Source organism: Protopterus annectens, chromosome 1.part0, assembly GCF_019279795.1.
Source record: "Protopterus annectens isolate FY-2018-M chromosome 1.part0, PAN1.0, whole genome shotgun sequence".
Classification (NCBI taxonomy): domain Eukaryota; kingdom Metazoa; phylum Chordata; order Ceratodontiformes; family Protopteridae; genus Protopterus; species Protopterus annectens.
The window spans coordinates 985,381,934-985,408,701 of NC_056725.1; positions in this window are offsets into that span (position 1 = coordinate 985,381,934).

The following is a 26,768-nucleotide window of genomic DNA, read 5'->3' on the forward strand; positions in this document are numbered from 1 at the left end:
CCCTTAACAAAGCCGAATTGTGCATGATCCACTATTTGGAGGCTCACAATGTTTTTGATTATGACTTCCATGATAATACGCTCCATAGCTGTTTCTACCACACTAGTTAGATTTATGGGGTGATAGTTCCTGTGGTCCATTGTGGCGCCACCTTTGTGGAGTGGGAGCATTGTATGTGTATGCCATTCTCAGGGTACATATCCTGTAGTAAGGCTAAGTTGGAACAGTGACTTAATGTGAGTGTTCAGTTCTACTCAGAGCTCATGTAGGACACAGCCTGAGACACCTTCCAGTCCCATACATATGCTGTTATTTGCTGTGAAGAGGGCACCTTTCACCTGTGCATCTGTGATGTCAGGGAGGTTACATTCATTTGGGATGGGCATCTGTACCATTGGGGGGTAAGGTGGGGATGTTTGTGCAGACTCTGTCTGCCAGGGTGTAGGCTATGTCCGTAGGTTTGGCATATTTTGTGCTATTATGCAACAATTCAGAGCATATCTGGGTGTTTCCACACATATTCCTGACATAACTAAAGAAGGCCTTGTGATTATCTGTAGTGTCTGGTCAATTTCAATGTCAAAACTTGCAAGTGATGATTATATGAGGGATTGAAGTGTCTTGCCAATACTATTCAGAGATGTCCTCCCTCTGTGGGATAATGCTCTGTTATGTAGTAGCTTCCTCCTTCTGTTGTACAGCTTATATATGGCCATGGTCAACCAGACAGGTCTCCTGTTTTGGAGGAGTCATGGTTTTATTTGGGATAGCATGATCAATGCATATCTGCAGGTGCTCATAGAATGCGTTTGTAAAGGATTCTGCAGATTGGGCTGTATTATCCCCCAGCACAGGGCCTTTGAAGTATTCCACCCCAGTCTTCAGAAGTGCAAAATCTGCTTTTGAGAAATTCTTTACAGTGATTTCCTTGGCTGGGGGTGGGGACAGGATATGGATGTCCAGGGAAAGTTGTTTATGGTCTGATCTTAACAATGAGGGTTCTACCTCTGGTGCGGAACATAGAGTCCCCATGTTGGTGATGATCAGGTCCAATATGTATTCCCCCTTGTGGCTGTGGTGACTGGTTGTGCCATAGCACATGGATTCACAAACTGAAGTGGCTGTAGGGTGATGTTGTTGAGGCCTGAGTAGTATCCCCAGTCAATATTCGTGTACCTGAAGTCAACCACTATAATGGTGTGTGTGAAGACCTTCATATCCTACACTGTTCCCAGGAAAGCCGAGTGCGGTTCCTGGGTATGGGGGGGGGGGGTCTGAACTACACACCAAACCAAAAGGCAGTTTTGCACAATGGTAGTTGTATATGTATGGCCTGTCATGCTTAGTGCAGTGGTACCAACCCAGAGGTGTGTGTATCTGTGATGTATATGGATACACCCCCTAGTTTTGTTGTGTGTTACAAGTCCTGTGGTCACAAAACATAGTATAGAACATAACCTGGCAGTGCCAGTGGGCATATGTGACCTTGAACTAGGTGTCTGTTAATGCACAGATATTGTTATCCCCCATACTGAGGGATAGTAAAATATGTACATTCATCTTTGGAAAGACTGATGATGTTAACACCCTATAAATACAGCAGCAGAAGGAAAATCAATCAGTAATGTGAATAGAGTGCTGCCCTAATGCATCTCTTTCAAGTATCAAAACATAGTTAGGTAGGGGTTTGAATCCTGCAAACGCTGTGTGTGTGTGGGGGGAGGTGGGTGTGTATGTATGCAATTCTCTGTGAAAGGAATGGCCTTTTTGAAGACTGGGATAACACACTAAAAGATGTACATTCCTCTTTGGAAAGACTGATGATGTCAGCACCCTATAAATATAGCAGGAGAATGGAGCTCATCCAGTAATGCGAATAACACGCTGCGCTAATGCGTCTCTCTCAAGTATCATAGCATAGTTAGGTAGGGGTTTGAATCCTAAAACGCTGTGTTTGTGTATGTGCAATTCTCTGTGAAAGGAATGGCCTTTTTGAAGACTGGGATAACATACATTCCTCTTTTGAAAGACTGATGATGTCAGCACGCTATAAATACAGCAGGAGAAGAGAAATCACCTACTAATGCGAATAGCGTGCTATGCTAATGTGTCTCTCTCAAGTATCATAACATAGTTAGGTAGGGGTTTGAATCCTACAAATGCCATGTGTTGTGTGTTTTGCTTTTATTATTGTATGACATATTATTATAACAGTAATTTCAATGCACACATCAGGTATGTGTGTGCCACATACAGATATGTACTTGTGACCTTTAATAGTTCCTATGTGTGTGTGTATGTATGCAATTCTCTGTGAAAGGAATGGCCTTTTTGAAGACTGGGATAACACACTAAAAGATGTACATTCCTCTTTGGAAAGACTGATGATGTCAGCACCCTATAAATACAGCAGGAGAAAAGAAGTCAACCAGTAATGTGAATAGCGTGCTGTGCTAATGTATTTCTCTCAAATATCATAACGTAGTTAGGTAGGGGCTTGAACCCTACAAATGCCATGTGTGTGTTTGCCAATGTGTTGTGTGTTTTACTTTTATTATTGTATAACATATTATTATAACAGTAATTTCAGTGCACACATCAGGTATGTGTGTGCCACATACAGATATGTACCTGTGACCTTTAATAGTTCCTATGTGTGAAGCCTGCCTCATATGAATACAGTTGTTACCTTTGACAGCATGTGCCGCAGCTTCCCAGACCTTAGGCCATACATGTATGTTGGTGACAATGCAGGCTACTGCAGTGATCTGTGCCCTAGGCCAACTATGTGACACGTACCCATGAAAGCTTTGATAGATTAATGTGGGTGAGGGTTCATGTCAGGAGTATATGTCAGACATGTTAAAACACAGCAAAGTCTGTGAGTGATGGACAGCCAGTGTAGGTGTATGGCAACTGTTGCCGATATGCATACAGACACCTTCTTGCTTAGGTGATACACCGAGGGACTGCAGAATACCTTTGGAAATGTGAATATCACAGGATAGACAAGATAACACTTGTCCACATGTACACACCATTACCCGTTCTACATGATGGGTTCTACCACCTACATGGTACTGTTGGAATACTATGTTAAGTACATGCCGATGACAATGCTACAGTTGCGTTACAGCAATACAACATGGCTTGGACACCAGGTATATGTCTGTATGACACCCTTGTGGTGGTTAGATGTGTCATGTGTAGAATGCATTGTAGGCCACTGTATGCATTTGCAGTCATGGATGGACATATCCGTAGTGTGTTGGCATGTACATGAGACTGCTATATGCCAAAGAGTATTGTTCCCAGGGATGTGTGAGGCTCAGTAAGAATGGCTACTGGTATAGTGTAGTACTGCAGGGATATCACTGTCACCGGGTTCCTACATCTGTGTATCAGTTGAGGAGACACCATGTAATGACCACTGAATGTCAGGCTATGTAGGCTGTGTATACTACCAGAATGCAGACCATTGACATTTGGAAACTGTATCACCCACAGCATACTGTCAAACCATGTCATGTTCCATGCTAACCATCTTCACAAATGTACACCTGCAACTCTGTGCTGCAAACATCACACATGTACTGTCCACACCCCAACACATGCAGGCACAGGTACACACAACAGCCATGTGGCACATGTGCAGACAGTACACTTTGGGAATTAGCACTGGTGTATACAAAAGTACAATGACAATCATAGTGTTAATGCATCATGCATGCTCAGATATACCCACAATGATATCATTACACTGTACTGTTAATAACATGATAATATTACTACAGTGCTATGTAGCCACCCTGTGCATCAGCACCATGCTATCCTGTTCCTGCATCAATGTTACAGATGGCAGGATGTGGCACAGTTTCATCATAAGCACAGGGTGTGTACTTGGTTTGCCAGAGTCTGCCACTGACACACCCAATCGAGGTGTATGTGTGTGTGTGTTAGTGAGGGACAACAGTACAACATGGGGCAATGTTGATGCGATGTGTGTGTGTATGTGTTAGCCCTAGGTGTTACCATTATGTGTGTGTGTGTGTATGCATGTACACAGTTCCACCACGTGGCTGCCATATACGGGTGTTTGTGGACAGCCACAGACTGTACCTGACAGGTCATACAGATCACTGTCTCTGGCCACGGACACGGTACCTGTGCCTGGCAGGGGTGCTACGGACAGTATCAGGTACCTTGCCAGGCTGGGTACTGTCATCAGAGGCAGTGGGTTGTTGACTGGACAGATGTCCCTGCTGGGACTGTCCAGAGCCATGTGCACATGGTCTTCTAGGATGGTTTAATGACAGCACAGACCCAGCATTGCTGGTACTGTTACTGGCACTATGGGAGCGGCTGCGGGTTTGTTGTTGTCTGTGACGACTGCCAGCTGATGATGTTGCTGGCATACGTCCACGTCGATGCCTCAACCGTCCTGCACTGTCCTGGCTCCTGGACATGTAGTTGCAGAAGAGATCTAATGTGTCCCCCCAATGTCTATCAATGACCTCGCTGATATTACGGATGGCAGCCGCAACGTCATGCATAGTGTCATTCATAGCGGTGCAATGTGCTCTAAGCTCCCTAAGACCCTGTCTGGTGTACCGTTCCATACATGCCTGTGCCTGCATTACAGCCCGGAACATAGCTGAGGTTGAAAGACCTCTGTGGGCACGTCTGACAGGGGCAGTACAATCACGGATGCTCCCACGAGAACCCCTGGACATCTGCCTGTGTGGTACCAAGTCAGGAATCTGGCCATGGCTGCTGTGAGGGGATGCATGTGCCAATGATACCACGCTTCCCTGGTCAATGCCTACTGTATGCTGTCCCTCAGCTAAGGACATTGGTGAAAATGGATGTATCGGCAGGATGACTGTGCGCATTGATGGGGTTGACTGCTGTGTAGTGTTGATTGGCTGACCAACAACAGACCCTGTCACACCTCCCTGTGCCATTACACATGTATCATCATTATCACTATCCCCAGCAGTGGCTTCAGGTTCCCTGCTGCACTCCACCAGAGCAACATCAGAACCTGTGAGAGGAAGATAGGAAACACAGTTTACAAATGTGTACACAATGTTAGCACACATGCACACAGGCACACAAGCACACAGGCACACAAGCACACAAGCACACAGGCACACAAGCGCACAGTCACACAAGCGCACAGGCATACTTCTCAGTACAGCAGATACAAACACAGACACACCTGCAATCCAACACATACACAATACTGTTTGAGGGTGGGTGACAGTATCACAAGGAAAAACATCACTGCACATGTGTCAGCATGCAGATTATGTGTTGTACAGGAACATGCAGTGTAAGTGTAGACAGCCCTTGTTAATAACAGTATACGTGTACTTGATGCTTTTGTGTAGTTGTTCAGTGATTGTCTCCACCCTGGGACACAATGTGTACAAGGACAGAACAATGTTGTGCAAGTGTTACAAGCTGTGGGTGCATATATCTGCACACACACACACAACACATGATGGTGCTACGCAATAACTGCTATGTGTACTTTTGTGGTCAGTGGAACTGGATGTGGTGTAGTAATGTGAGCCATGATCAAAATGCTTCTTGTGGTCAGTCAACAATAATAATGTGTGCCAGACAGGCAGCTAGCATGCTGTACCTGAAGTGCAGTAACATGACTACATCCACAATTAAACAGCCACTTGTTACATGGGTGTGTAAGGTGGCCAATAGTGAGCATTGCCTAACATGAATGTATTATTTGTTCAAGACTGTTGCACAAAGACATGATAGGCCTCTACCCCTCAGGTATAGTATGTGTGCTGCGTAGATGATAAGTGGGATACTGAAGGGTGGGCATACAGCAGGTGTCATAATTGGACATGTGTAGCAGGCTAAGGTGTAGTGTCTATGCCAAACATGTGTGTGTTGTGTACATGTGTTTCAGGTATGCCTATCCAATGTCCAGTACTGTGTTGCCACACGTGTGTGTCATGCTCTGTGTATTGCATATGAGTGAGGCAGCTACTGAGAATAATAGGATATGCATAGTCTCACAGCAAACATGCACAGCATGCATTATGCGTAGGTGTGTTACATGTGCACACACTACACCTCCATATGACATGCACATGTCATTAGCAATAGTATTGTTATTACACACTCACCAGCATGGATTGGCTGCCTTGCTGTCACTCCAGAGGGACCTGCAAAAATATGAGAGTGATTGCCAGTGGCCACAACTGTGCCATTGATACTGTGAGTATGATAAAGTACAGTAGTACAACAGTTGGCTTTCACAAGTATACAGATTATACTCAGAACATCAATCTTGCAGAAGAATTGGCAGGTTAACAGCTAAACACACAGTACACATCTCACACACGCATAAACTACCAGTACAGAGAACAGTCAACTACAGATATGGCATGTTACCTGCACACTCCATTTCAACATGCTGGGTGGCTCCGGCCTCCATGATGACACATGTTTGTGGATGTTGTTGTTGTTGGCCTGGAGCCACAACACTTAGGAGGTGCTCCTCCACACTGGTGAGGGGGGGTGGATAGGTACTCCACCACCTGTGGCAAGACGTTGTCTGTGGATATCAGATGCACGCTGCCAGACATGTCTAATTAAATCACTGCAGTGATGGCGTACCTGCTCATATGTCCGGTTATGCATGCCTACGTCATTTACCCGACAGACAAGATCTTGCCACAGTGCAGCCCTCTCATGCTGGTTCTGGCTGGTCCTGGAAAACAGCACAGAAAAATTCTGCACCAGGGTCTGGTGGATCTCCTGATCCTCTGCTGCTGTATAAGGTGGGTTACGCTGATGCACCATCACCCTGGAAGGAAAAGAAAAATATGTGAGCATGTCATGTGGCACACTTAATATTCTAATGTACTGATATCACTTAACTGCCATATATAGCATCTGTCTGTCTATCAGGGGATACACATGTTCAATACCACATATCAGTGCTCAGCCCACAACTGTCTGATAGTGCCTGCCACACGCCATACAACAAACTAGTATACACCAGCACTCGGCACACTGTTTGGGATACAATGCACAACCTCACACTGGGGTATGTATCAAGCTAATGGATGAAGAATATTGTCATCCCATGCAATGAATGCAATGCACATTTACAGTTTCAATGGTAATCCACCCTAGTCTTTGATGCCATACCCCTACCTGACATATGTGCACAGTTGTTAATATAGCCAGCATACTGCTGTCAGAGTATACATGCTGCCAGGTACACACACATACCCTGTAACACACATGTGATTGTGGCCATGGTACAGACATCATTACACACACATTACACATACATACAACACACAAATGTATGACGACACAGATGAGCATTAACTGTGTACCTTGTAGTACTGTGTGCCCCTACTTACAGATACCTATGCATGAGGTATGTAATCTGTGCAGACATTAAGAAACACACCAGACAGTGTTACCAGGGAATGTGAACATACACCATACTGTAGTGTTTAGGCCTACAACTTCAGGTAGTACAACAGTTCATATGTGAGCTGGATTCAACAGCAGTACTACTTACTGAGCATACATGTATTGCTTCTGCCTACAATGGGACACCACAGTCATACACAGGGAACTACAGCACAACATATGCCAATCTACTATGTTTGCATCCCAATAACTGACACATCTTTCTCTGGCCTCACACCTAGGATACAAACTACCATGACAGACACAAACTCACACTAAGCTATCACACCTTTACAGACCTTGCACACAGTTAGTGTCACACTCATTCAACCTCATATAGCTGGTATTGCATTGAGTACACGTGTGTGTGCATTGTGTCATAGGTAGGTACTATGCTATTGGCCCTGGGCCTAGAGCAGCCTAGCCATATGCTACCGTGCCCTTTGTGACACATGTAATGTGATTTTACTTGCTCCTGTGAAATAGTTACACAGAGGTGACTCACAGGACATATTACCTATCTCCATAACATTCATCAGGGGTATGTATAACATCTACTAATAAGGAGCTTTGTTTGTTAATGCTGGGTGGTTTAGTCCAGGGTATGGCATATTTGTGTATATGAACCTGTACCTCCAGCATGTGCTGTTTAGTGCAGTGACAAGGATTAGGGCCCAAGGACAAGTAGGCTGGACAGATTTTGAGGTGTTGCCATGGTGGTTGGCCGACTGGTATGGGTGTGACATAACTCTGTATGTCCAGCAGTGGTAACCTCTGTGTAGGAAGTATGCAAGGCACTCTAGCTGTGGTTTTGTGAGTCAGTCTGCATAGGGAATGTGTTTGAGGGCATTATCAGTCTTTGTTACGTATGTCTGTGGCCTTTCCACTTGCTGTAGTTCTCATGGGAGGTACATACTGCATAGGACATTGTGAGGTGTAGAGGGGTACACTGACTTACATTTCCCTAGCTGACACACCTTTTGTGATGACACGTACCATGCACAGGGATTACAAGACTAGTGTGCCACTGTGGATATCAAAGGGGAGGCTATTGTACACCTGTGTCCCATGTTCCCTTCTGACACCTCCAGTGGTAGGCAGGCAACCACCTATGTGGTAGTTAGTGGGTAACGTGTTTTGGAATGGGGAATGGTACTGCAGTATCAACAGTGGTGTTCAGTCCATGCCTTGGTCACCAGGCATCTGTTGCAATACATCTGTCCCCATGTCCCCCTCTCTCAGTCTCTCTCTCTCTATATAAATACATATAAATATATATATCAATATATACATATCCATATATATATATATATATATATATATATATATATATATATATATATAAATATATATATATATATATATACACACACACACACACACACACACACACACACACACACACACACACACACCACTATATATAACTATATATATATATATATATATATATATATATATATATATATATATATATATATATATATATACATATCTATAGACATTCATATATATCTGTATATACATGTATGTATCTACATATATATATATATATATATATATGTATGTATGTATCTATTATATCTATATGTATAAACATATTCTATCTATCTATATATCTCTATCTATATATACATACCTCTCTATCTCTGTAGATATATATATATATATATATATATATATATATATATATATATAATATATATATATATATATATATATATATATATATATATATATAACTGAACCAAGTCCACCACAAGCTGTTGAAAGACAGACTGCAACCTGTTTTAACGTTTTCGTTCATGTATTAAAAAGAACTTAATCAGAAAAGCACCCTTGGGTTACACCCACCTTCTTATACTTTAGTCAATTTAGTCACGTGTTCAATAAGACCACAAGTCAATCAATTTAAATTATGACTCTTCGTATCAAACATTCCTTAAATTCAAATTAAATAATTAATACGAACGTATAAAATGTAATACTTGTGTAAGTGCTTAAAATGTTTAGCATAAATAACAGCTTGTCACAATATTAGAATCTTTGTAACAGTAAGAAACATTTGATGTTAATCATATCATTCAGACCAGGTGGCTCATCAGCCCTTAGCCTGATCTGCCAAACAGATTCCTTACATTCTAAATGTGTTTTGTAATCCCCACTAAAAATACTATCGTCTACCCTCTCTAACACAGAAAAAACAAACTTTTTATATGAGGTACAATTCATAGAATGTTTTGCCAAAGTATTACTCAAATCTTTCTTTTTGATGGCTAAATTGTGTTCATAAATACGTTTGTTTAACATTCTGGTAGTTATTCCTATGTAAAAATGTTCATAGGAGGTGCATTGTGCCACGTACACTATATTAGTTGTTCTACATGTGTAATGTTCTTTCACTTTAATTTCTTTGTTTAGGTGTATCCACTAGACAACTGTGGATGTTCAGCATTTCATACAACCATACTATCTCCATAATGCAAGGGTACAGCAACATATCCAAATTGTGGGACGGACACAGTCCAGGTTCCGTACTTTATTAAAGACATTTCACTCTTTGGTTGTTGCTGTCTCATTCATTTCATTATGTAGTGAATGCAGTATACCTTTATTCCAGACTTATTACAGCTTTCTTGGTAGCTTCAAACTGTCTTTCTCACACTCTCTCACTTATTTTATATTTACATTTCAGGATGGTACTTAATTCTAGGCTTTATTAACATTTATTATTGGGTTACAACAATCCTTTCCAGCTGACTCACTTATTTCATATGGCAGAATTTACAAGGATGTATTTGACGCTTGTCTATCCTTTGTTGATTAATTACAACACTCATTTTCAGGCTGAAGCAGTTATCTGATATTACAATACAGGTGGAAACTCTATTTGAGACTTGTTTATTCTTGATTATTCTTTATTACTGGATTGCAATACTCTTTAACAGGCTGCATCACTTATCTAATCTTACAATACAAGCATAATCTTTCTTCTAGGCTTATTTGACCTTTATTACTGGGTTACAACACTGAACTCTTTTACAGGCTGTCTCACTTCTTATTCTATAACAATACCAGCAGAATAATTAGTAACCTGCCTGGTGGCGCAACCTTGCCAGCATATCAGCATAGGCTTGCCGATTTGCGGAACGAACACCTGCAGCTGTAATATAAATGAAGGAATATTGGAACATACCTATCCATACTATAGGCATTTCTTACATACTTAATTACATGGATACTTACTCAGTAGTGGGGTGTTGAGCATTTGACGGGCCTCCTGGATCCATCGGTTCAGTTGGTCCTCCTTTCGTCGCTTCAGGTCCACATGGTGGTGACGGACCTGTTCACCAGTCCTCAGAATGCCTGTGGCACTGGTGTGATCATGTGCCAACCGGTTCCACACTTCTGCCTTGTACGGTCCCTATTGAACCTGGACCTGCATGAGTTGGCCTTCATGATGGTGGACTAGGAGCCAAACCATATATTTTGACTCCTCAATGCCCCACCTTTGTGCTCTAAAGCAGTTTCCCTCTCTTGCACCTGCCATCCTGACTGCAAATGGGTACCACAATCAGTTATGGTGTGTATTCCTGCCTATGGGGCTTATATATGCCGGTTTTCCCGCACTTATCTGTGATTGGCCATTTTGGATATTTCTCTGCTTACAGCAAACCTGCTTTGTCATGGTTATATTTTCATTCATTCCTATATGTATGGTAATACTGTATTTCTAAGTACAACTGTCATGGCTTAGTGGTTCAGTACTTTGACTATGGTGCACTGTATTCCGGGTTCGATATTTGCCATTGCTTTTTTTTACTTTACTACTGTCTAGACAGGCTAGGAGGTGTGTTTGTGTAAAGGCGAATTTGCTACAGCTTGCCCAATGTTGCCCAACGGTAAGCTGGTTGGCGCGCTGCGCAGCTCCTTGTAAACGGCTTACTCTGGGTAATGCATTATTTAGCTATAAGCACTCATATTAAGCTGGGTACAGTGCTGCCCAGCTACAGGCACTCATATTAAGCTTGTTAAAGTTCTGCCCAGCTACGGGCACTCATATTAAGCTTGTTAAAGTTCTGCTCAGCTACGGGCACTCATATTAAGCTTGTTAAAGTGCTGCCCAGCTACAGGCACTCATATTAAGCTTGTTGAAGCACTGCTCAGCTACAGGCACTCATATTAAGCTTGTTAAAGTGCTGCTCAGCTATGGGCACTCATATTTAGCTTGTTAAAGTGTTGCTAAGCTATGGGCAATTATGATCCTTTTTTTATATATTACATTGGTTTTGTTCACAAATACATGGGCCATTTCATTACATTTTACTTAAATTATAGTTATATATGTCAGGGGATTGTTTCATACTTATTTAAATAAAAATGGAGAATGATATTGTGGGTGCTCGAACTATGACTACCTCCTCTTTGGCCGACGTCTCTACTGCTACGCTATTGCTAATTGGCTTAATTTGCATATGTAGATCTTATATACTTTTCAATGTCTGCTAACTGTGGCAGAGTGAAGAGCATACCCATGCAAACGAGCACAAATGCGGGCAAACATTTTGGAAATTATAAAAAAAAAGGAAACTGCTATTTTTACATTTTACACATTTTCTGTAGGGTTTAGTCTGTGGGGATGTATGGTGTTGTGTTCCTTGACATTTCACCAGACTCACTCGTAGGTGTTTACTTTCGGGACTCTGACTCTTCTGGGGGCATGTCCCTTTGCTGTACTCAGCAATTGGACATGCCCCCTACTTTCCTACACGGACCGTGTTAGACTAGGGTATGATTCAGCATGCCCTCATGAATATGCATGGCATGCTGACGTCATACCATTCAAATGCAGCCTCCGAGTAAGACATATTAAGTCTTACATGGAGGTTTCGTGAATCCGGCCATTAGTCTTTTGGAATACCATTTGTGAATGTTCACATATGTTCTTGAAGTTTGGTGTATAAACCAATAGATCAACTTAAGTGTAAAGTGCTCAGTGTAATTACCTAATAGGTATTGTTCCATTCTCACAGCACTGTGTGAGGTGTAGTACAGCTAAATGGACAGCTTAATACTTTAAGATAATCAAATAAGTGAAAAAATCAGGGTTTCTTGTAACTTTACTGAGATTTCTTAACTTTTAATACTTTTTTGTAAAACTGCAACACAATACAAATAGCAACATATCAGAATATATACAATATACAGCACTTCTAAATACAAAGAATTACAACATACAGATTACTTACAGGAGATGTGAATGCCAGGGCCTGGGAAAAGAAGATCATGATTATAGTTCATGAGGGCTAGAAAGAAAGCTGCTTACTGACTGAGTTACATTACTTCCTGAGGCTTGCTATATTGCTGTAAAACAAGTTAATCTGTTATAAATAAAAGGCCACTAGATGGCAGCAACAGATCAAAAACTGTACAACTATGATATAAACTACCTGAATTGCTATGAAGGGCAGAATACTCCCTGACTGGCATATTACTGGATGCCACTACACTTATTAATATTGCTACACTCAATAACACATTTTAACCATTTTCTGAAACAAGAACTACAATGTCCAACACTGGTCTCAAATAAACTTTAGCAGTTTCTTGTTTGACAATTCTTACTTCCACATTTCTCACTTTACCATCTCTGCTTGGCAAAGTGTCAGTGATAAGTCCCACAGCCCATTCATTCCTGCATTTTTGACTGTTTTTCATTAGCACAACATCACCTACTTTAATGTTTGGATAGTCTCAGGTCCACTTTCTGCTACTTTGTAAGGTGGACAAGTATTCCTTTTTCCATCTTTCCCAGAAGGTGTCAGCAAGACTCTGAACTTGCTTCCACTGTTTTACATGAAGGCCTGCTGTTTAAAAGTTACCAGAGGGAGCCAACAAAAAGTTTACCTTTTGAGTCAAAAGCATGGCTGGTGTAAGAACCTTAGGATTATCTGGATCGTTAGACACTGGTACTAAAAGTCTTGCATTCATAATAGCCATAACTTCCACCATAAAGGTACTTAAACTCTCATGGGTCAGACGAGTAGGCTTATCTTGCAGCAACATTGCATCCAAGATGTGTCTAACTATACCTATTAGTCTTTCCCAAGCACCTCCCATATGAGACGAGTGTAGAGGACTGAAGACCCATGTGCATCCTTTGTCTCATACATAATCTCGTACTGCTGTATCACCTGCACAAATATTCAGTTCCTTACAAGCTCCCACAAAGTTTGTCCCTCTATCAGAGTGAAGTAACTTTGCTGGGCCATGGATTGAAAAGAAAATTCTCAAGGCATTAATAAAACTGGAAGCTGACATAGATTCAATCAGTTCTATATGTACAGCTCATGTAGAGAGACATGCAAAAAGTACTGCTCAGCATTTATTGTCAGCACTACCTCCTCTAGCATGGCAGGTTACCACTATCCATGGGCCAAAAACATCAATACCCACACTAGTGAATGGTGGTTCAGGAGTCACTCTATCTTCTGGTAAATGTGCCATCTTTTGACTTTCTAATCCCCTTCTCAGTTTACAACAAATAACACATTTGTGAATAACTGCAGACATCAGGCATTTACCACCAAGGATCCAGAAACCTGCAGCTCTGGTTGCACCTTCTGTTATGTGACGTCCTTGATGAGCCACTTGGTTATGGTAATATCTCACAATCAGTGTAGCAATGTGATGATTGTGGGGGATGATAATTGGTTGCTTTTTTTTTTGTTCAGTCAATGTTGCAAAGGACAAGCGTCCACCAACTCTCAGCAGTCCATCTTGATCTATAACAGCACTAAACTTCTTGAGACGACTTTGTTTTGGCAATGCCTTTTGCTCTTTTATGCAGTCATATTCCTTTTTGAAGTGTTTGTGCTGAACAGAAGAGATGATCACATTCTTTGCTTGTGAAAGCTCCTCTAAGCTAACTTGCTGATGAAAACTTTTCCAGCCTCTAAGTAGAGAGCTATCTGATTTTCTCTGAAAACTTTTGGCAATATGAATAAGTCTGGTTATAGTTTGAACTAGTGTCTTCCAGTTTGAAAATCTTTCAAAACAATGTGAATGAATAGTGGAATCAAAGGCTCTGGTGCTGAAGCTTGCAACTGCTGGTTTCATTTCAGGATCAGCTTCAAGCTCTATGAAAGGATAACCAGTAGCTGTGTTATTTGAATTGTCTTTAACTGACTGGTAAATAAACGAAGGGCCTGAGAACTATATAGTGTTCTTGAAGGCAGGCTGTCTGTGTGGGCCTTGTAGCATAATCAGCAGGGTTTTGCTCTGTGGGTATGTAGAACCACTGATCAGGATGAGTTACTTGTCTGATTCTATTTACTCGGTTGGAGACATACAGAAAGAATCTTCTAGACTGAGGTATTGCAGATGTACCCCAGGGCGGTTTTACTGTCTGTAAAAATTTCACAACATCCAGTTCCAGGTCTATTTCATCTCTGATTAGCTCATACAGTTCTACCGCTAATACAGCTGCACATAGCTCCAAACGTGGGATTGTATGTGCTGGTCTAGGGCTTAACTTAGACTTTCCCATAACAAACCCAACATGACATACACTTACTGCATCAGTTGTTTTCAAGTAGGCTACTGCACCTATAGCTGTGATGGATGCATCTGAAAAAATATACAGTTCCTTTTTACAGGCTACTGTCAGTGAAACAGGCCCATAACATCTGGGTATCTTTAAGCCTTTTAAAGCCTGCAAAGACTCCTCCCACTGAATCCACTCATTCAGTCTGTCTTGTGGGAGTAATGCATCCCATTCCCATTTCCCAGATGACAGTTCACGGACTAAGGCCTTACCTTTTATAGTCGCTGGTGCAACAAACCCAAAGGGATCATAAAGGCTGTTCACTGTAGCTAAGATTCTTCTGGAGAAGGGCTTTTCCTCTGAAGAGACTTGAAAAACAAAGTTGTCTGTTTCTAGATCCCAGCCTAGTCCTAAACTTTTCTGAAGAGGAAGGGAATCTGTACCCAGACAAAGATCTTTAAGTTCCTTAGCTCTATCTTCTGCTGGAACGGCTACCATGACCTGTTTGCTGTTAGAAGTAACCTTATTAAGCTGCAGATTAGATTCTGCCAGCATCTGCTTTGTTTTGTTGAGAATGTCAATTGCTATCTCACGAGTGCCAGCAGATGCAAGTCCATCATCTACTTAGAAATGTCTCAATACAAAGTGTTTGGCATCCTGTCCATAATGTTCAGCTCCTTTTAGAGCATCTTTACGCATACAGTATATAGCCACAGCAGGAGAGGGACTGTTGCCGAAGACATGTACTCACATTCTGTACTCCACTATGTCTATGTCATGATCTTCGTACCAGAGAAAGTGTAAATAATCTCGGTGGTCCTCTCTCACCAGAAAACAGTAAAACATCTGCTGCACATCAGCTGTGAAGGTTATGGGCTCTTTTCTAAAGTGCATGAGGACCCCTAGTAGAGTATTGTTTAGATCAGGCCCATTTAACAGTACCTTATTTAAAGAAATACCGTTACATTCTGCACTGGAATTAAACACATCTCTTATTTAATCAGATTTGTGTGGGTGGTAAACACCAAACACTGGCAGATACCAGTGTTCTTTACCTTGATCCAGTGGTCCTGCAATTTCAGCGTGATCATTATCCAGTAATCTTTTGATGAATTCTGTAAAATCTCTCTTTACCTTTGGCTTTTTTTTTCTGTAAGGTTCTACGAAGAGAGTTCAGGCGCTTCATGGCTTGTTCTCTATTACAAGGTAAATGATACCTGAGTGTGCAAAATGGTAGACAGGCCACCCAGCTGTCATTATCATCCTGGTAAGTCTCTCTGTCCATGATATGGAGAAAGGCTTGATCTTCTATGGACAGGGCTTGTTTATTATTGTCCTTTGATTTCTGGAACACTGGAACCCCTAGATTGTCAGTTTCTATGTTAAAGCTGGTATTTTCTTTGTTGTGTGAAGAAGAGTCCCAAAATCATGTTAAATTATCAAAGCTTTCTTTAACAGTCAAATTGTTCTGGCATGGACTGAAAAAGGATGTGCGGCCATTTGTTAACACAGACGTCTTGAAGGAACTGATGCTGTTTGGCTGGTGAGCTGATCCCAGGCAAACTTCTCCTACAATGACCCACCCCAAGTCAAGTCTCTGAGCATAAGGGGAGTTGACCAGTCTATTAATTTGCTCATGCACTTTGTGTACTTCTAAAATGTCTCTTCCAAGAAGCAAAAGGATAGAAGAACCAGAATTAATGGCTGGAATTAGGTGAGCAATTGGGCAGAGGTGAGGGTGATGATAAGCCACCTCTGGAGAAGGAATTTCTGACTTGTCATCAGGTATCATGTCACACTCTACCAGTGTAGGTAATAGGAATCACTTTTCCTTATCAAAAGATTCAATAAGATAGTCTATGGCTCTCATAATGCCTGTGCATGTCTTTAGAGTATAGGGAGATGCAGTTGTTTTAATGTTAAAGATATTGAAAAAGTCTGACCTTGCAAGTGATTTGTTGCTCTGCTCATCAAGAACTGCATAAATCTTCACTGCTTTGTCACTTTTCCTGGTGGGATACACAGTGACTAAACAGATTTTAAAACATGACCATGGATTTTTACCTTGGCCACAAATTTCAGTGCACTTAGACATCACTGAAGAAGGGGAATCCTCTTTTTGCTTCCTGCCCTGATCTTTCCTGGATTCTACCATCCCTGCTGATTGTGGAGATGGATCAGGGTGTAAAGCCGCTATGTGTTTCTCACTACCACATTCTGTGCACTCAACTGATATTTTAGTCTTTAGCTATATGCTTAGTAGATTCACAGCACTTGAAACAGATGCCATTTCATTTAAGAAAGGACATTCTCTCCTCAATAGGCTTACCTCTAAACCCTTTGCACCTTTTCAGAGGATGAGGCTTCCGGTGAACTGGGCATTGCGTATCAGGACTTTCTGTACGGCTCACCTTGCTGCTGTCTTGACAGTTTGTGGCCCTTGAAGGTGCAACTGTTTTGTGTGTGAACACAAAATTATTACCATGAGGTCTGGAAGGCTTTTCTGGTCTGGATGGTGGATTACTGCTGCTAATGAAGGCAAAGCTGGGGTCGCATCTAATCTTTGCTTGCTGCTGAATGAACCTAGAAAACACAAAGAAAGGGGGAAAGCTACGCCATTTTCCTCTTCGTGTTTAGCTCCAACAGATACCCACTTTTGTTGCAGGGTATATGGTAGTTTCTCCACTACTGGATTAGTACCATGAGCAGTGTCTAAATATGAAAGGCCTGTCAAATAGCCCTCCTCTTTAGCACACTATATTTCTAAAAGAAGATTGCCTAGTTGCTTTTGTATTGTCTTCATTGCTCAACTTGGGGAATTTTCAAGATTTTTCAGTAGAGCACCTTCAATTGCTTCAGGTGAACCATACCTTTCTTTTAGCCTCTGCCATGCCATGTTAAGTCCTGCCAAAGGGTTAAAAAAGTGTACTCTATGCATGCTTTTGGCATGCTCTGCTGACTCTTTACCCAACCATTTTATCATTAAGTCCAGCATTTCTGCAGCCACCAAATTTAAGTCTCTAGTTGCACTCAGAAAGAAGGACTTCCATGCCCAATAGTTTTCTGGACAGTCATCAAACTTGATGAAACCTGAGTTAACCATTTCTTTGTGGATAAGATACTTTGTGACATCTTGTATGTTTTGGTGTTCAAGCATGTGATCTTTAGGCTGTGGTAGTGGGAGGCCTGGATTTCCATTTCTAAGGAGCTCGGGAGGTTGTTCTTTTGTTGGTTTGACACTGCTAACATCACGGGACTGATGGGGCATACCTGGGACATCTGCTGTGTTTGGGCTGGATTCTCCTTGCATAATCTTAGGTGACTGCTGGCTTGCATGCATACTAGCAAGTTTCTGGATCTACTCACTTGTATGTTCAGCAGAGGAGAGAGGTTTCTCTGGGACTTCTGGTTCTAAGTGAATTATCTCGCTTACTGATGAATCTGCTTCCAGGTAAGCAGCGGCCTCTGCTGCTGCTGCAGCAGCTGCACTCTGGTGCTGAAGAATATGTAGGTTAGCTTCCAATTCTGCCTTTTGTCGCATCATAATGGCTTCTTTTTCAGCAAATGCCAGTTGGGCATGTGCCGCATCTGCTTTGGCATGAGCTCTGATTGCTAAGGAACATGGTGAGGACATCTTACTGGATCTTGATGATTTGGAGCCATGTGACCATGTATCATCTTTCGGGACACTAGAGCTGTTCTCCCTGCCATGCTGTGTAATGGGGGACATATCCTCAGGTTTATACTTCTTCCCTGATCTCAGACTCATATTTACAGTTCAGCGACCTCTTGTATTCAGGACTGCAAGGATCTCCTTTTTACTGTTCTGTTCTCACAGCACTGTGGAAGGCATAGTACAGCTTAACACTTTAAGAAAATCAAATAAGCAACAAAATCAGGGTTTCTTGTAGCTTTACTGAGATTTCTTAACTTTAATACTTTTTTGTAAAGATGCAACACAATACAAATAGCAACATATCAGAATATATACAATCTACAGCACTTCTAAATACAAAGAATTACAACATACAGATTACGTACAGGAGATGTGAATGCCAGGGCCTGGGAAAAGAATATAATGACTGCACTTCATGAGGGCTAGAAAGAAAGCTGCTTCCTGACTGAATTACATCACTTCCTGAGGCTTGCTATAACGCTGTAAAATAAGATAATCTAACTGTTATAAATAAAAGGCCACTAGATGGCAGCAACAGATCAAAAATGTTCAAACTATACAACTATGATATAAACTGCCTGAATTTCTATGAAGGGCAGAATAGGTATTATTAAACAGGAATATCTGCAGCATGTGCCAGATTTCTCTGATAGTTTGCTGCCATACTGTATGCTCCAACTTTAAAATAAAATACTGCTACATTTATTGCTCATACAATGTCTAGCTGTGAACTGTGTGGGACATCAGTTAGCATTTTTTGGAAGGCATTTTTGAACAACTTTCAACTACAATAGTGAAGATGTCATCCTAGAGGAAGCTTTGGTGTGTCTGTGCACCAAACTGTACTGAGGAGGATACCTCCAAGATGTTCACTGTCTATGCTGAACTTCAGCAGAGAATGTGAACATACCCCGGAACTTTGCAATAATCTAAATATGGAGCCATTTTGCAAAGGAGCAACACAGATAGACTGGGATCTACTGGACTGATATGCAGATTCTTCACTGCTGGAATGACCTACATCGAAGAAAAGCAGAGGATCTTTGCTGGAAGTTCTCTGAGGTCTGAAGCCAGCCAGTAGATATCTACATTTAGTATACATTATCTAAACCTTAACACCTACATTATTGTGTGTGTGTGTGTGTGTGTGTGTGTGTGTGTGTGTGTGTGTGAATATATATATATATATATATATATATATATATATATATATATATATATATATATATATTTAGTAAGCATACCTGTTTCTGTGGTTGTTTCAAGTATATTATTTGGGTATCTGTCTTGACAATAGCAATGCATATGCCTACAGTAAGATACATAACCCACATCTTAACCACTGCATTATCATATATGTATTTAGTAAGTATATCTCTTTTTGTGACCATTTCAAGTGTATTTTATGGGAATCTCTATTGATAATAGTAATGCAAATATAGGAGTTTAAGTTCCCCTTGTTAAACGTTACCATTACTGTATCAAGATATTCTGAGTTATCTGCAACAATACCAGGCCAGGTTTATGTTTAGCCATCGAATGGAAAAAGCATCGACCAGCATGCTTTGTCAAACATGCTGTTCATTGAGCCATTTGAGTAAGATTGCTTTACGGTAGGGATCAAGAAATTTGCCCTTCCCTACTGTAGTGTGATCTTGGAGCTGGTATATATAATTAGCAGGGGATGTGGGGGCTGAGGAGTTTACCTGAACTGCATTTTCTATGTAATGCCAATCGGTAATTTTTCTGTTTGATGGCTGAATATAGACCCTCTAGGCCAGCGTATGCATTATGATGGACTGCTGATAATGACTGTACATTCATGAGGACTTCACACATATGAAAGTTAATGATATTCCATCATATCTGAGATGTTCCGTAGCTCAAATGGTTAAGCAATACGACAAAATGACTATTTTCCTTTGTATATGTTCAAATGGCATTGCAGCCTAAATTTAAAACATTGGCTGTTTTTATGTAATATTGTACATCATATATTGAAGACCTATTGTTATCTGGTAACTTATACAGTATAGATCTTTACACTTTACACATCTAGCATGGCCATAGTTCACTGACACCTATATCACTTAAGCTGTTGATGACTACGCATTTCTCTATTATCCACAATGCTTCTAGAAACATCACACATTATACTTCAATATGTGTGAATGCTGAGAAATGGATACTTTAGTGAGATCTACATTATTAAAAATGCTAAATTATTTTATTATCCATGTTTGCTGTAATCACTTCCATGAATTTGAGTCCAGTGCAGGTCAGCATGGCTGAAATATGGTTGAATATTGTAAACACAATGCAAGTACAAGAAGTCTGGCTTTGTAATCCTTATTCTGTCTTATGGCTATAGGTATACCACTGTACATTTAGATATGTGGTAGTGAACCACACATTTGTATACCAATACCATGTATGGCTTATTCTTACTCAAAATTACCTTCTAATGTTTATTTTTGTTAACTATGACAGTTAAACTCAGTGTGCTGGCATATCATAATGTTATAAGGTTGATAAATGCATATCCCATAATTATTCCATATATTTTGCAAGATTAAAGGAAGTGTGATATCCATCTGCTGACATGGTTAAGCAACAGGGCAATGTATATGTTTCTTGAATATGTGTGGGAGTTAAAGTCTCAGTGTAGCCTATTTTGAGTGATAGTTTTACAGTTTGGCATTTCCTATTTAAAAAAGATGTGGAGAGCTATACTTGCTTGGTAATGTATGCAGTACAAATTAATAGATATCTAGCATGGCCATGGTGCATTGTCGCCTATAGCTCTTAGTCAGTGGACGACTACAGATATCCTCATATTCCTTCCTAGATACAGATAATTCTGTTAATAATGATGCATATGTAAATGATGGATAATGTATGCATATGTTACCCATACAGTTTTAATAACACAATATCATGTTATAATCCATTATTTTTTTCATTGACTGCCCTCCTACCTAAATTGTGTATGTATTAAGTACCACAGATGAAGAGTCATTCTGCTAGTGTGTACTTATAGGTTTCAAGTGCAGTCAAATGTTTTATTGCAAACTGTGACAGCTGTAACACTGAAGCATTATAGTTGGGTGTTACTGCTATGAGCAATGTGCTGACATGCACCAACAATTTCATGGTTTATTTTGCTCAAATGCACAGAACATGGCAGCACTTGTCCTTTTCTTTAACTTGTCATGTAATAAATAAACATAACTTCACATTTTATTGTGTGTAATTCTTCCCAGCATATTCATATTGTAAGTTTTTTTTTTACTTTCTTCAAACCAAAAAAAATGCAGATAAGATGGATTAGATCTGCAGATAGAGTTAAGTTTTGTAGTGCAAACATTAGTGCCAGTTTTATGTTTGAATTTTGATGCCTCCGGTTTGCATACAGTAATCCTCATGCATGTGCAATATTAAGACGGACAGAGCAATGACTGAATGTAGTATTTTATTAAATATCAAGGCTAACTGATACATAAGACTCATTGTTTTATTGTTCTACATAGCAGTCATTATATAGTGACCTGAAACAATCTTTATTTTGCTGTAATACATCCTGTTTTCCTGTTTGCTGTTGATGATGACTGCGCCTAAAACTGTGCATCGTGCATAGAGCATGTGCACAGGATTGAGGGGTAGTGGAGGGATAGAAGTATAAGTTATCATTATCCACATTTATTCCTCAATAAATACCCTTTTAACATAGTTAAAACTTCAGGTTTAAATGTGTATTATTAGGGCCTTGTGCATGCTAATATTTAAGCCAGTCTACCTATAGTACATGTGGCAGTAAGTATAATAGTCATTTCTGGTGATTCAATAAACTCCATGTAGACTTAGAGCAAAGCCTGCATGGAGTTTACTTATTTGTATGATGAGCCACAGTGTTAATTGCATACGCATTCTGCACATCATGTTTAAATGGATACAAGTGCAGTTTCATGGCCAGCAACATGGGAAACCATGTAAAGCAGCATGAACATCTGCAGTCATGTAGACATGTTTACCTTTGGGCAAACTAGTTCTGTGGGATTGCATAGACAGCCACATTGACTGCCAGGTTTTAATATAAGGCAATGCATAAAGTTCTAATGCATTACAGGAAAGTGTAGTCAGTGCAGACTACTATGCAAACCTGTTTTAGGCATACTGAAATAAACGTTTGGTCCACATGCATGAATGGTAGGAATGAAGACAGGGGAGAAGGAAAAGTAAAACATGGTCAAATACAGCAGAAAAGGGCATGTCAGTGTATGTACACCACAAAGACAAGACAGTTATAGCATGAACAGTAATCATATATGTGCATGATGCAGTATGTACTGCTGTTTACACCTCCTGTGTGGGTCTAGTCATATCATCACACAGTTATTGTATACTATATGACTGTCACACATGGTCACATATCAATGGAGATGATTGGTTGTGATATAAGCACCATGACATGATCACTGGAGAGGGCATTTATCAAGGACAGTAAATACAATAGGGGTCAGTGCATATTGTGATGATGTGCAAAACAAGTTGCTTGAATATGAATGTAATGTCAGCACAGGTCTCAACCAAGCAGGACACATAGCAACATGCTCATGGACAACAATAGACAGAAGCACATACAATCATGGACAATATCAGAAAAATACCACCTTAGTATGTCATTGCCATAAAATATATGATTGTGAGTTATTGTATATGTTCTGCATAAACACACTTGTACAACTGTCATGATTTGCCAGTAATCTATAAGGGGAATCAAGCACACCTTCCTCAAAAATGAACACCTGTCTAAGGTGTTAAGAGGGAAACTGTTACACCTGTAGTTTAAATTACAAGCAGTCCTAGCTAGTTGACAGGTTTGCATGGCGTATATATGCCACAATCCACACTTGCACAAATTTAACCTATGCCATCAATGTTATCAATGAGCTATGAATTTACTGGGTGCATCACAGGAACATGTGTCACACACACATCTTGTATAACACCTTGAAGGGAGTTCTGCACTATGAACTCCTAATGGTTATGCATAAAAAGAATACTTAGGTATGGCTGATAAGATGTGTGGAAGCTCACTGTGGCAAAAGTGATACACTTGAGTAAATCATCCTTGGAAGATATGTTGGGAGGTACACGAAAAAGGCTGTATTGTACTCAATTATTGTTGTGATGAGAGCTGTGAACAATGGGACTATAATGCTCTTTGATGAGGATATTTTGCACATACTCATGAGTTGAGCTACATACAAGGGATTAGTCACCACTGTGGGCACATGCTGGTTGAAGTTCTGCTTACTATCTACCTGAGTACACAGGTCACATATCACTTGGTCTGCTCATAGGGATGTGCTGTCTATATTGCAATTAGCTTGTGCATTTGCTTTCAGGAAGGAACTAACCCCCCCCCCATCATTTTTGTTCATCTACTCATCTACTGTGTCTCCTTGTCTCTGACAACAATTCTTTGTGTGTGTTAATACTGTCTGCATTATACTAATACAAATCTTGGATTCACTGATTGTCCACAATTTGCAGTCATCCCCAAAGCTGGTTAGACAAAGGATATGTAAGTTAGTCTGGACTTCTGAGACTTAAATAATGAACAGGAAAGGGCCTAGCACAGAATCCTGAGGTACAGGCTGGTCACTGGACTCTAGATAGAGGTACCTTCACACACTTTAACATTATGTCTCATGCATGTGATACATTTGCCTACCCACTTGGTGACGAAGGTGTTTATGCCCACTTGAGACATTTTCTCTGTAATGCCTGAGTGTGGATTTGTGACAAATGCCTTGGCCAGGTCAGGTTATGCAGGATGATAGCGTTTTCTTCATGCATGCCATTGATGACCTTCTTGAAGACATTAAACAGATGTAATAGACATGATGTAGACTTAAATCAAACATGAGCTTGGTATACAGTTGAGAGATTACCTGTGTCCTTTTTGATAAGGTCCATGATAACTCATTGTTCTGCCTTACAGATGAGGAGGGTCAGGAGTATGGGTCTATAACTCCATGCATCAGGTGAACCCCCCCAAAAAAAAAAAAAAATCAGAAGGATGGCTGCTGCTGTACACCCTTCTACAAGAACTTAGGCTGTCCAGAGGCTTTGTTGAAGTAGGAAAACAACTGTGTCTACTAGGTCAGGTTTTAAATCAAGCTATAAACAACCTGGAATGTTGTCAGGGCCTATTGATTCTGTGTTATTAGCCATAGAGAGTGCGCAGATGAGTTGCTTTCCTGAGAAGGTAAACTAAATAATGTTTGCATGTAGAGTTTGGCTGATGGCCAGTGGCAACATGGGGTGAAGTTTGAGACAAACTGTCAGCTAGCAGACTGTCTATTTTCTCAGTTGAGTATGGGTGGTGGTGTCCACAGACAGCTCTGTGCTAAGTTGTATATTCCCCTTAACATTTCACAGTTCCTGAAATAAATGATTTGTGAAAACAACTCCAAATACAACCTTGATCATGTATCACATTCCACACACTGGTACTGTTCACACAATCATACAGCTATACCAGTGCATGTAATTACATCAATCGCACAACATATGCCTATATGTGTTTCATGGGAAAGCTGTGTTTGAATGGCCTGATACCATATAAGGACACATTACAAATCAGTTTGTTGTAACTCATACAGAACATTTCCTGATAAAAATGTTGTTAGTCATACAATGGTGCTGCTGGCCACCTCAAATCCTTGGGAACAGCAACACAACTGCACATGCAATGAATTCCACAAGGTTGTAATTGAATCAAAATGTGATATTTTTGTGTATATCACAGCATTACATGTGGATGAAACAAGACTTATGTGTCCATGTAATCAGTTTGAATTTATATTGACTCTGTCACAGAGCATTTAATGATGGTAGGTAGACATATGCACACCTGTGTCATACTGCAGGTGTCAATGTGTTAGTTGAATGAGAACTGTGTAGAATGTTGATCTATTCCACTACAATAACACATGTCTTAATAAGCCAACAATTTACATAAACATTATTCTTAGGAGGCATATTACTGCAGCTCTTTTAGAAGAGGCACGTAATGAAATGGCAGCAGCAGCCAGCAATACATTAGCTCACATCACAGATTGTAATACCCTCTTGTAGACATACTGTAGATCCATACCTCAACATAGCACATGTCAGTGACAACAACATTGACATGTCACATGTTCATAGGGTCATAGGATATTATTAAACTAATAGCCAACATTACATAAAATCCTAGACATTCTTATACCATTTAAAACCAACTCCCTACATCTATGATGGCAGATAATAAAACTATGTCCGTATGTGTGTATTTGTTGGATTGCATTACATTCTGCCACTGTTCATATGGGATGTGCACTACACCATAACAGAATTAGCAATTATGCATGCAGTTGTCTGGAGATGGCTTGCAGAGGCTCATGGAACGAGTCTGCTTCATGATGTTTGTATGCATATTTGACATGTGGACATCCTCCACTCCTCTGCAGGAAGGATGTCATGTGACCAGAGGAAAACAAGAAGATGGTGGATGTATGGGGCTATTTTAAATGGTCTCCTAAGTAGTAGTAAAATAAAAAGTGATTTGATAGATCATAAAATAACCATAATGTACCACCAACCACATACACACATAGCAGTAGATTGGGTCTGATTTGGACATTACATTTGTGTAGGTATAGAAGACGAATGCCATGTAATATAACACTAGCACCACCACATATGTCTGACATTAACACTGTCACAGTGCACTTTATGAGGTATGATAGCATTATTCTATGTTGAGAAGAACATGTTGGGAGAAGTGTCTGACATGGATGTGGAGTCACATCTCAGTGTACAACTGGGTCAGAAGCAATATTTGGATGTATACACACTCATGCTGCCTACTGTCAGATTAGAACCCCTATATATCTAGGTAAATAATCTTGAGAACACAGTACCTAATGTTTCTGCCACAGCACAAGTTATACAGGAAGAATTCATCAGTGTATGTTACAAGAAGATGTTCAGAGGACTGTCTGACATAGCTGTGGACTCACATGCTGTTCT